The sequence below is a fragment of the Silene latifolia genome, chromosome 6, assembly GCF_048544455.1.
Source record: "Silene latifolia isolate original U9 population chromosome 6, ASM4854445v1, whole genome shotgun sequence".
Lineage (NCBI taxonomy): Eukaryota > Viridiplantae > Streptophyta > Magnoliopsida > Caryophyllales > Caryophyllaceae > Silene > Silene latifolia.
This window is the reverse complement of record NC_133531.1, coordinates 101,805,037-101,816,051: the sequence shown is the minus strand read 5'-3', so window position 1 is coordinate 101,816,051 and position 11,015 is coordinate 101,805,037. Positions and strand designations below refer to the sequence as shown.

General features: G+C 41.3%; 1 non-coding gene across 1 annotated transcript; it reads left to right on the top strand.

The window, feature by feature from the left end:
- The first annotated feature begins 4,132 nt into the window (after positions 1 to 4,132).
- LOC141588988 (small nucleolar RNA R71) lies at positions 4,133 to 4,238 on the top strand. The gene has a single exon (XR_012519950.1). It is a non-coding gene; the product is annotated as a small nucleolar RNA R71 (small nucleolar RNA).
- Positions 4,239 to 11,015: the final 6,777 nt, after the last annotated feature.

The following is an 11,015-nucleotide window of genomic DNA, read 5'->3' as shown; positions in this document are numbered from 1 at the left end:
AACTCGACATTGTTAATGTTGTTGGGCTCTTTACGGCCGAAAATCGTCCCACCAATGAGACGCAAAAAGTAACGGGCCGGGGGGAGGTGGGCATGAGCGAGTCTGCGCTCCTCAAAGGGTGTATGTGCCAAAGTCCTCCAAAGAATACGCATGACTTCCTAAGAGGGTCCGACTCACCGTGGGAGGACACTTCTAACCTACTACCAAACTCAGCTATGGTCCAGGTTGTAGTCCGGTTAAACAACCGGAAGGAGACACACGAGCTACCCTAGTCAGTGGCGTAGGCAGATGCAGAAAAAGTGAAGGGGCTGAAAAACTCGAGGGTCAGCTCCTTATAGGTCGTGGCACTCATGGTAATCAGTCCAGACATCCCCGTCCTGTTCAAAATCTCAACAACAGGCTCGTAAATAACTAACTTCTCAAGCGATTTCCAGCACAAAAATTTGGTCGAAGCAAAGTCACAGCTCTCTAAGTCAAAGAAACGGGTACGATGAATAGCATTAACGAAACGTACCTCTGGGTAGTCAGGATGCGGGTCAAGAGACTCATCGGCATAGAACGTGACACGTTCGGCAGCAGGTGTGCCTTATCCTCAACTCCGTCCACGCCCTCCAGTACCTGAAGAAGAAGGTCGTCCAATAGCGGGGCGAGGTACTAGGGCAGCCCGGAAAGCGGCTGTGACAGCTGGTGATGTTGCAGCAGGGTTGTCACCGTAGAGGGTGTGGTACCAAAAGTAGACGCAGTGGCAGTCGCAGAGCTAGCAGCAGTACTAGCAGAAACAATAGAGGCAGCAGTAGTACCAGCAGAGACAGCAGTAAAAACAGCGGTACTAACAGTAGAGGTGACGGTGATAACAGCAGGGACCACCGTCTCAGTCAAGGATGGGGCAACATTCGAACTAGTCGAAGGGAGAGTGCTATTATCCATCCTAATCAATCAAGTAAGGGGAAAATCAATCAATTAAACAGAGAACACGAAATCCCCAATTATTTCAAAAAAATTTGAAAAAACCCAACCCTAATCCTTCAATTATGTCGAACAAAAGCAATTAATCAACAAAGGAATAAAGGCAATTACTTACTTGATGAAAGACCCACAAGAAAAAGCAAGAATATCGACAAGAATCCAAGCAAACAGACAGATTTCGAACAAAAACCCGACAACCCTAATTTCCCTAATTCGACGCAACATGGACAAAATAGAGAGGGGAAAGTGAGGGCTTTGGTCGATATACTGATAGTGAACATAAGGTGGGTGACGGATTTGGTATTAGGGAAGAAGAAAGGGAGAATTTGGGGGATTTTCGAGTGGGTTTGTCGCAATATTGAGGAAAGCAATAATAAGAATGAATTTAGAACGAAAATAGAAGTTAAAAGAATAACTCCCTGCGTGTTATAGGCACTTCACTCGCTCGAGTGATTTGAAACCACTCGTTTGAGGACTTTGGCATCCAATCTGCTTGATCGAGCAAAAATCCATTCGATCGAGAAATCCTCATTTTTGACATTTTGATCAAGTGTCTGAAACCACTCGATCGAGTTCTTTTGCTGGGCAATCCTCTCGATCGAGTACTTTTTGTACTCGATCGAGGTGTTTTCTCGTGGAACACATCCCAATGCGACACATCTTCCCCAAATCTGCATAGAAACACGCAAAAATATTTCCCGAAAATACCAAATCACATAAATAAGCAGTCTATAGTCGGTTTTTGCGAAAACTAACTAAGCTACTGTCTAATAGTCTAAAACGCAATTAAAATATCTTAACGGAAATTCAAAATTACAAATTATTACAACTGGGCATTCCCCACTTATTAACCAAAACACTTTAGTAGCCCACATGAGGGCTTCTGACTGGAGGAGGTCCCTTCAGCATCTCGGACTTTCCTCTTCGATCGCCACGAGTTTCAATTTGAACTAACGGAAAGAGAGTAGTTGGCATCCATGTATGCCCGAACTTTCTTCTTCCTCTTGACATTCCCATCGACATTGGCATCTCCATCACTTTGACTGACCTTAACTGTACTTTGACCAATAGCAGCTCCAGCATCCACTCCATCTGTAACTGCAGCAAGGAAAACAAAAGAATGGTCCTCCTTTTTGCTCTCAGTCTGAGGCGGAGGAGTTACAATTGCAGCATAATATTCAATATTCTCAGTCGGAGTGTCTGTATCTGAGTCAACAGAGGATAGGGCATTGCAAGGTTGAACTTGCATGGGAGCCCTACGAGATTTAAACTGATTAAATATCAGCTCCTCGTCTCCTACCTGAAATGTAAGAGTCTTTCCCCCGACGTCAATTACTGCATGAGCAGTAAATAAAAATGGTCGCTCTAAAATGATAGGGGTATGAGTGTCCTCGGGTATGTCAAGAACCACAAAGTCTACGGGAATGAAGAATCTCCTGATTTTGACAGTTATGTCCTCTATAACTCCTAGTGGCCATGATATACTACGGTCGGCCATCTGAACGGTCATATTAGTGCAGTCAAACTTGGTCAAACCAAGTCTCTTAGCGAGAGACAGAGGAAAGACGCTCACGCTAGCACCTAGATCGCATAGCGCGTTATCAATCAAATGGGTCCCTATATGACAAGGAATTGAAAAGCTACCTGGGTCTGTTTGTTTGGGTGGCAACTTATTCTGAACTAAGGCAGTCCTTACTTCAGTTAAAGCTACCGTTTCATGGTCATTTATATGCCTCTTACGCGATAAAATTTTTTTCATGAATTTCATGTAAGAGGGTACCTGAGTAAGCAATTCGGCGAAGGGAACATTGACGTGAAGGCTTTTCAGGAGCTCAGCAAATTTCCTGAACTGTTGGTTGGCCTTGTTGTTCTGCATTCACCTTGGAAAGGGCACTGTGATAGGAATTTGGAGCCCTTTATTCCTTTCTTCCAATGTCTCGATAGGTTCAAACTCATTTCTGCTCGATCGATCTCTTTTACCTCTCGATCGAGGTCTTTCAGCAGCTTTTTCACTTGATCGAGCACTTTCAGCTGCTCGATCGAGTCCTTCATTATCAGCATTGTTCGATCGAGGCACAATTTCACTCGATTGAACACTTTTCCCAAAATTTTCACTCGATCGAGCTGTTTTAGCCTCTCGATCGAATCCTTGAATATCCACTTTACTCGATCGACCCATAATTCCACTCGATCGAGCATTATCTTCAGCAATTCTACTCGATCGACCACCAGAAATCAGTCGATCGAGTATTTTCTTTGGATTAAGCACGTTTTCAGTAATGGACGACAGTTTATCGTCAGCAACGACATCCTCTGGATCTGATATGTCCTCAACAGTTGACAATTTGGGTCCTTCATAAGAAAGACCACTTCGCAAGTCAATCAAATTTATCGTCTCATGTGGATTCTTCTCAGATTGAGACGGTAAATGACCCGGCTTTCTCATGGACTGGCTAGCGGCGAGTTGGGAACTTGGGTCTCGAGTGACTTAATTGATGCTTCTTTTTGTTGGTCACTCATCTGCATCTTCTTAGTCAATGATTGGATCATCGACTTCAACTCAGCTAACTCACTAACTCAACTAGAAGAAGCTCCTTGATGTGGCGGTGGAAAGGATGAAGGCTTTTGAAAGCCTTGTTTAGCCTTATGAGGAGGAACATAGGCTTGCTGCTGCGGAGGAGGAGTAGGATTGAGCACATTCTGACTGGTCCATCTAAAATTGGGATGGACTCCACTTTGATTATTGAAATAGGAACCTCCTCCTTGCCTATATTGCTAAAAGGCAAGGACTTGCTCCTTCTCTGTCAGACAGTCAACAGCAGTGTGACCGTCATTACTCCCACATCTCTCACAAGTAACAGCTTCTTGTCTAGTCAACAAGTGAACCGTCTGTTGATCACCACCAGCTTGCAATTCTAACTTATCAAAACGGGCATTCATGGCTTCCAGCTGAGCCACAACTGCGTTATCAACTGAATGAGCTGTCCGAATGCCATCTCTCGGGTTCCCGTACTCAGCACAATGGGTAGCCATCTCCTTTATGATACCTCATCCCTTATCATCGTCATTGTTCTTCTGAAATCGCCCATTAGATGAGGCGTCAAGTATAGCACGGTGGTCATCATACAACCCATTGTAGAACTGGTTGCACAAAAACCACTGATCAAAACCATGGTGAGGAAGAGACCGCACCAACTTCTTGAAACGACACCAAGCTTCGTAAAAATTCTCATCAGGTGCCTGCTTGAAACTAGTAATTTTTCCTCTCAGCTGATTGGTATGTTGTGGAGGAAAATACCTTTTATAAAAGGCAAGGGCTAAAGTCTCCCAGTTGGTGATACCGGCTGTGGTACGATTAAGATCAGTGAGCCACTCACGGGCTCCTTCGGCCAGTGAAAAAGGAAACAAGACTTCTTTTATTTTATCCTGGGTTACTCCCTTAGTAGCGGGAAAGGTAGAGCAATAGTCAGTAAAGACCTCCATATGTTTTCGCGGATCTTCACCCGCCACACCCCGAAACAGGTTCTGTTCGACTAAATTGATGTAGGACGGTCTAATGTCGAAAGTATTACCATCCTCGATCGCAAGTTTGAAACCTTTAGGAATCGAGGCAGCCGTGGGCTCTGAGTGACTCGCAATGTTAGGCATCTTTACTGGCTTGATAGCAGAAACAGAGTTGTCTTCTTCATAAGACGGATCTTCTGTAAACAGAAAGTGTTGTAGCTCGGGTTTAAAAGTACTCAAGTCTTCCTTTTGAATCTTTCTTTGCAGTCTGAGTCTATGCCGAAAGGATCTCTCTGGCTAAGGATCAGCAGGAACTAATTCTGACCTGTTGGACCTGGGCATACAGAACACTGAAAGAAATAAGTGAGAACTGTCTCAAGGAATAAAACTTCCCTGAGACGAATAGAGATAAATGAAACACAACAGACACACAAGGCTATTCCCTCTCCGGCAACGGCGCCAAAATTTGATACGGTCGTTTTTGTACCAAAAATAAATACCTAAATATAATAACGGATGCTAGTGATAAGTAAGGTCGATCTCCACAGGGAGGAAAGATATCTATCTGTAGTCCGTCTATCTAGGTCACAAATGGGGGGGTTTGGATTTGATTTTCTAAACTACTGAAGGTTTAAGGGCAAGAGAAATAAAGTAAGAGCAGTAAAGCGAGAAAATGTGGTAAAAGTGATAAAATAAAAGAGAGTATGTCAGTATTTTGGTTCACCATGGCAGCCTATCAACTCAATCGTAAATAGCCTAGACAATCTACAGTGAAAAGGGCAAGGGAAAGGTCCTTTCGGTCCGCTATCCACCCTAGACTACTACTAACTTAACTTTCGCCCTCATTAGGTAGTCTACTGTTCATAGCAGGTCTGTTCTCCTCAATGTTTCGATCCAGGGGCGAATTTAACCGAATTAATGTTATTTAGAAGCGTGCACTCAACTAAATATGTGTTACTGTTATATTGCTATGGTGACAGATTCTCACATGTAAATCATCTAGTCTATTCACTACATCGTCACAATTCTACTATGGATCCCCTAATCCTAACATAGAGAAATTAGCTACTCATGTTATTAATGTAATTAACAGTAATAACAAAAGGCATGCTAATGGAAAACATGATTAAGGAATAACAATCAAGCATAAATTAGACAAAGGCAAGAGTAATAATAAGAGAACAAGAAATTAAAGTAAATAGAGTATTGAGATTAAGGAGAAAGGAATGATTATAATCTAATAGAATCCGGCGTAAAGACCAATCCACGAAAGTAAGAGCAAAGTTCAGAGATTAAGCAGAAAGTAAGAAGTTTTTAAGAGTATTAAAGATGTTTTATGACCTAATTACGACTCCCTTATATAGGGGAGCGAAAATTAGCATAATTAAACCCATCACGGATTACTAAAACCCGTGTAACACAGCAAACTACTCGATCGAGCACTTTCAGACTACTTGATCGAGGTCTTCTCCAGCAAATCTTCTCGATCGAGCACTTTAGGCTCTCGACCGAGTAACTCCATAAAAGCACATTTTTATCGAGTATAATAACCACTCGATCGAACTCCAAAGTCTGCCAAACACTCGATCGATCTCAAGAACATCTCGATCGAGTTGTTTCCACTGAGATCAGCCTTCAACTCGTAATGACAGAATCTTTTGACCACTCTTCACGCATTCCGAGGTACGACCTTTGCTCTAAGATCTCCGTCTCCTTACAATGCATGCTAAATGGGACGAATAAGGGACTATTCCGCTACTTTCGGGTCCATTTCTGCAATTAAGACAAAACAAACCAAAGTAACCAATTTGGGGCATTTTGCAATACAAAGCGATACAAAAAGGCATAGAAATGCGTGCAATAAGAGGCTAAAAAGTCTATATAAATTGCACGAATCAGGGTATATAAATACTGTATTTTATTCATCATAACTTTTATATATATATATATATATATATATATATATATATATATATATATATATATATATATATATATATATATATATATATATATATATATATATATATATTCTGAAATTATACTAATTTTAATCATATTTATTTCTACTACACAGCTACAAACAATTGCCAGGTTGATACTCTGAATGGTGGAAACGGGGGATAAGCCATCTGAAAAAGAGTTGGTTATGGTTCAGCAAGTCATAAAGGAAGCAGGGGAGAAGAAGAAAAGAGTGGGCATGCGAAGTGAGAAAGACATGGCAAAGGATTAAGATGGGGGAGATGAAGAGGAAGCCATGAAGGCAGGGGAGAAGGGCGTGGAGGTAGGAGCCGAAGACACGTTCTTATCATCTCCAATTCCGGTTTTTGACGAGGTATTAGCTACTACGACTAGTTTATAATTGTTGTATATATACTAATTAATTAAATTTATTATTTAAAGTAGTGCATGTATATATACTAATTAATTAAAAATGTGAAGGTCGTTTGCAAGAAGCCTTGTGTTCTTTACTACTAAACCTCTACAGTGGCATCGGGCAGAATTGTTGTTTCTAGGGGAGTTGAGGTTGAAGGCATTGCCCCCCGTGAGGGATGGAGGGAAGTGGAAGTGACCGAGTTATATGTGGAGAAGTATGGTATTCTAATAGTACTATGTAGTGAAAATTTGCTTTTGCAAGATGCTGTGGGTTCTATTCTGCAATGGCCTGAAGAATTCATTATTGTTGACATCTCCGGGGTAGTTATGCTAAAGAGAACGCATTTTATATAATGAACGCCTTTAAATTTATAAGGGTAACTGATGTGACCATAATTAGCGCATATTTAGCCCCCGAATTAGCCTTGTTCCCATGCTTTTTAGTGCATATTTGGGTCATTTATTGTCTTTAGTTCTTTGTTTTGCATATTCTTTGAGATTTTGATCCCTTGGTAGGAAAGGAGTAAGAATCTTGCATTTTCATGGCAAAACGGGACTAAATTGATTGAATTCAATGACCAATCATCAAGGAGAGACAAGATTAGAAGGCCTTTGTACATATTATAGTAGTTGGGCAAATGACGAGAAAGGATCCTTGTATCCCCGAGGAAATCCCCAAGGATTTTATGAAGAAAAGGGAAGAAAAGAAGAAGAAACAATGCTGAGCTACAATCCGAGCGGATTGTCCTGAATCCGCCCGTCCTCCACAAGCACAATCCGTGCGTCTTCCTTCAAAGACGCCCGGGTTAGCAGCCACCAGAATCCGCCCGGATTTCCTTGAAGACGCCCGTCTTCCCCTGCTACAATCCGCCCGTCCCGACTCCAATATGCACGGATTCCAGTACAGCGAAATTTCGTCTTCTCCAAGCTACAAAGAAAGAAGCCCTTCCTTCGAAAAATACCGGCTCCTCTCTGCTCAATCTAAAAAGTGTAATTACTAGTTTAGCCCTTAGTTAACCCTAATGCATCCACCTAATTTCCACTATAAATACCCCATTAGTCTAATTAGAAGAGCATGTTCTTCTTATCAATTATTAGAGTAGTTAATATCAATCAAATCCTTCTTTAGTTTTGTAATGAACAATTAATCAAGTTTTAATACAAGTTCTATTCCCTTAATCTCTCTCTTGTTCATCCTTTATTTTGGGTAATTAAAGATTATTTGGGTTATTATTGGGAGATTGACAACCTCTCAATCAAGCATCAAGTACTTCTTTTATTCTTTGCTTTATTATTGGAATCATTAGTAGGTATAATTCTCTTAATCCCTTTTTAATTATTGTTAATTACTTTCATTTATTCATCATGTTTCCTTTTGTTGGTATGATTGACAACCTTGCTAGCATGATCAACATGATAATGAGTGAGTAGTTACCTAGCTAGGGTTAATGGGTAATTAGGGGAAACTAGCATGGGGAATGATTCATGCTTAAATTAATATGCTTTCATGATTTATTTGCTTGCTTGTTTTGATCTCAACTCATGCACATGTTATGTTTGATGAAATGTGAGCCTATGAATCCTTGCATTTTTTTACCCATCACCTATCTATTCAATGAGACTTGTAAGACATAAACCAACTCGAGTCTCATTAGACCATGCATGTGAGCCTATGCTTACCTTGATGAATCAAAGACCAAACCCGTGATTGTTAATGATAGACTTGATGAGAACCAATTGGGAAAATTGCTTGATGTGTTGAAACAACATGAGAAGGTTATAGGTTATAGTCTAGATGACCTTAAGGGGATAAGTCCCAACTTTTGCATGCATAGAATTCATCTAGAGGAAGACCATAGACCTACCATTCAACCCCAAAGAAGATTGAACCCCCACATGCAAGAAGTTGTCAAAGGAGAAGTTATGAAATTACTTGATGGGGGAATCATATATCCCATATCGGACTCTTTGTGGGTTAGCCCCGTCCAAGTGGTACCTAAGAAAGGAGGTACCACGGTAGTGACAAATGAAAAGAATGAACTAATACCCACAAGAATGATCACCGGTTGGCGTATGTGTATTGACTATTGAAAATTAAACTCCGCAACAAGAAAGGATCATTTCCCCCTACCATTCATTGACCAAATGCTTGAGAGGTTAGCCTCCAACAAATTCTTTTGCTACCTTAACGGGTATTCGGGATTCTTCCAAATCCCTATACACCCGGATGACCAACATAAGACCACCTTCACATGCCCTTATGGTACTTTTGCATATAGGAGGATGCCTTTTGGTTTATGTAATGCTCTCGCCACTTTCCAAAGATGCATGATGAGTGTCTTCTCCGATTACTTAGAGACCATAATGGAAGTTTTTATGGATGATTTTAGTGTTTATGGAAAGGACTTTGACTCATGTTTGCATAATCTTTCTCTTGTATTGCAAAAATGTGAAGATGTTAGTCTTGTTTTAAATTGGGAAAAGTGTCACTTCATGGTCAATGAAGGAATTGTTTTGGGTCATTTGATTTCGGAAAAGGGCATCGAGGTCAATAAAGCTAAAGTTGAGGTGATAGAGAAACTCCCACCTCCCGTGAATGTTAGAGGGGTGAGAAGTTTTCTCGGTCACGCGGGTTTCTATCGCCGTTTCATAAAGGATTTTTCAAAAATAGCGAAACCCCTCACTCAACTTTTGCTTAAAGATGCCCAATTCCAATTCACTGATGAGTGTGTTGAAGCCTTTAATAGAATCAAGGAAGCACTAATCTCGGGACCGATCATCCAACCTCCAAATTGGGAATTACCATTCGAGATTATGTGTGATGCTAGCAACTACACCGTTCGAGCGGTTCTTGGCCAACGGGTAGGGAGAGCTCTTCACGCCATCTATTACATAAGAAAGACTCTTGATCCTTCCCAAGTGAATTATGATACCACCGAGAAGGAGCTTCTTGCCATTGTCTATGCTTTGGATAAATTCCGTTCCTACTTGCTTGGATCCAAAGTGATTGTATTTTCGGATCACCGTGCTCTCCGACATCTCTTGATAAAGAAGGAGGCAAAGCCAAGATTGTTGAGATGGATTTTGCTTCTTCAAGAATTTGACTTAGAAATAAGAGACAAGAAAGGAGCCGAGAATGTAGTGGCGGATCATTTGTCAAGGATCCGGTTTCATGATGAAAATGGAGAAACCCCGATCAATGACTCATTTCCCGACGATATTTTGATAGCCATTCAAACACAACTTGAAAGGCACATCACCCCATGGTTTGCCGATTATGCTAACTATATTGTTGGAAAAGTACTCCCTCCAAATTTGAACCACAACCAAAGGAAGAGATTCCTATTCGAAGTGAAGAGGTACTTTTGGGATGACCCAAACCTCTATAAGGAGTGTAGTGATGGGCTCTATCGGAGATGCATCCCTCAATGGGAAGTCAAAGGAATCTTGGAAGGATGTCATTCATCACCCTACGGTGGGCACCATGGAGCAAGGAGGACCATTGCAAAAATTCTTCAATCGGGCTTCTATTGGCCTACAATGTTTCAAGACACAAGAGAATTCATCATTCATTGCGATGCTTGTCAAAGAACGGGGAATATCTCTTGGAGGAACGAATTGCCACAAAGGGGCATTCTAGAAGTGGAGATCTTCGATGTTTGGGGAATCGACTACCAAGGTCCCTTTGTGACATCCAATGGGAATAAGTACATCCTTGTGGCCGTAGATTACGTCTCAAAGTGGGTGGAGGCAATTGCCACGCCAAATGATGATGCAAAAACGGTCACCAAGCTCTTCAAGAATATAATCTTCCCAAGATTTGGAGTTCCTAGAGCGATCATTAGTGATGGAGGAACGCATTTCCATGAGAAGAAACTTGCATCTCTTTTGACCAAATATGGTGTTCAACATAGAACCGGCTTGGGATATCATCCTCAAACAAGCGGTCAAGTTGAAATTTCAAATAGAGAGATCAAACAAATCCTTGAGAAAGTTGTGAACAAGACTCAGAAAGATTGGAGCACAAAGTTTGATGATTCTCTTTGGGCTTATAGGACGACCTATAAGACTCCCATAGGAGCCTCCCCTTACAAGCTTGTCTATGGAAAAACATGTCATTTGCCAATCGAATTGGAGTACAAAGCTTTTTTGGCAATCCGAGCATTTAA